Here is a 2,423-nt window from a genome sequence, read left to right on the forward strand (position 1 = left end):
TGGAAGCATCGACTGCATGAATTGGAAATGGAAGAACTGCCCGTTTGCTTAGCAGGGGATGTACAAATGCGCCAAAGGAGGTTGCAGTGTGATACTTGAGGCGGTGGCCACACAGGACCTCTGGATTTGGCACTCCTTCTTTTGTGTGCCAGGAACTCACAATGACATCAACGTGTTGCAGTGCTCCCCTGTCTTTGCCAACCTTGTTGAAGGTCATTCTCCTCCGGTGAACTTCGTGGTCAATGGGCGGCACTACAACAAGGGGTACTACCTAGCTGATGGCATCTATCCGAGATGGTCTAAATTTGTGAAGACTATCTCAAACGCTGTGCCAGGAGGCAAGAAGTCCCACTTTGCCAAGGTTCAGGAGGCTTGCAGGAAGGATGTCGAGCGGGCATTTGGTGTGCTCCAATCTCGATTTGCTGTTGTCCGGTACCCTGCTCAGACCTGGTCGAAAGATCAAATGTGGGAGATCATGACTTGCTGTGTTATCTTGCACAACATGATCATCGAGAGAGAGCAGGAAGAACCAGTGTTTGACACAGAACCATACTACAGGCAGGGTCCTCTAGCCGAAGTTGATCACCAGCTGCCGGCAACCTGGACTGCCTACCTCAGTATGTGTCAGGAGATCCAAGACCCACAGGTGCATCATCAACTGCAGCAGGATCTGCTGGAGCACCTATGGAGGATCAAGGGCGACGCCTAGCTCGAGGTGTGATGAAATCTGAGTTTTTATTTGTTGAACTATATAATTTGTATTGAATTATTTGTTGTTGCACTATTTTGTTGAACTATTTGATATTCTGTGATGAACTATGAGATAAAAAATTATTTATGTTGAGAATTCAACGCCGAACCACGCCGAATATGGGCCGATTCTTGCCGATATCGGGCCATTTTTCTATTTATCTGGGCCGAAAAGCGGTCACAAATGGCCCGATATCGGCGCCTGGGGTGACGGCTGGATGCCCAACTGCCCGCAGTACCGATTCTGCCGCCGGCTCGCCCCCAGGCGGTGATTTTTATGCCTCCTGGGGGGCCAACGGCTGGAGATGCTCTAAATACTACCGGTTACATGATATATCCAGTTGAGTCATGTTGTCTTGTCTAGCACATATCTCCTTAAATGGAGAAAAAAAAGAAACAAACCAATTACACCGCAAGGGAACACTAGCTGCATTTGAGGGCTAAACTAGAAGTTCACATGTCTGAGGATACAATTCAGATCTCCAAGGAGCGAAAATTACTTTCAACCTTCCTTTCAAAGGCAATAACATTCTGACCTCTGATATTAGCAATCCACTAGTGGACAGATACTGACCACCTCTAGTTGTCTGTTTCTTGTAAACCAGCTGGTTATGGGATAGGTCAAGGTCTTAGGTGTCGGTGACTCGACGGCCATGCACATTTTGGGTGGGACAACAAGCTAGTCTCCTCCAATCTTTGCAATGAGCGATGGGAGATAGTCAATGAGTGAAGGCTCTCTGGCTGGGGCAAGGATGCACGTCAGGTGGTGTTTCCTGTGTAAACCACAAAGGAGCTATCTCTGCATGAGAAGAGACGAGCTCGTGTCTTGTCATACCAATCAACTCACTGCTCCCATGTAACTTTGGTTTGAATCTTTCGAGGTTACATCCCGATAGCTGGAAATACAAATACCATCGGCAAAGAGAAAGGGGGACACACAGGCCTCTCTCTCCCTCTCTCTCTGTCCCTCTGTGTGTGTGTTCAAATTCTCTATTAATTTATATTAAAGGTCAGTTATGGACACAAGTATATATCAACCCTTGGATTGTCACATATTCTATGCATACAATGTCCTCGGGGAGTTTATTCCATCATGCATCATCTTAAGTGGGTTATAAAACGATTTTTTCTCAAAAAGAAAAAAAGAAGAAGTTTCGGCCACAAATGACTGTTTGACTCTATTATAAGAATCTCTACATGAGAAGAGACGAGCTTGTGTCTTGTCGTGCCAATCAACTCACAGCTCCCATGTAACTTTGGTTTGAATCTTTCGAGGTTACAGCCCGATAGCTGGAAATACAAATACCATCGGCAAAGAAAAAGGGGGATACACACACACACACAGGATAAAGGGCGGTTATTGAGACAAGTATATATCGACCCTTGGATTGTCACATAGTCTATGCATACAATATCCTGGGGGAGTTTATTATGTCATGCATCTTCTTAAGTTGGTTATAAAACGAATTTTTTCTCACAAAGAAAAAGGAAGAAGTTTCGGCCACAAATGACTGTTTGGCTCTATTATAAGAATCTTGCATATCCATTCAAATTTAAAAGTAGTCAAAATGTGATCTTGCGTAACATGTTTGATATGAGATCTCTTTGGATATTGTAAACCGGAGGTGTGTGCATTTTATTCTTGCATTTCGAAAACAAAAACTAACTGGTCA

This window comes from Triticum aestivum, chromosome 2D (genome assembly GCF_018294505.1).
Source record: "Triticum aestivum cultivar Chinese Spring chromosome 2D, IWGSC CS RefSeq v2.1, whole genome shotgun sequence".
In the NCBI taxonomy this organism is placed as follows: Eukaryota; Viridiplantae; Streptophyta; class Magnoliopsida; order Poales; family Poaceae; genus Triticum; species Triticum aestivum.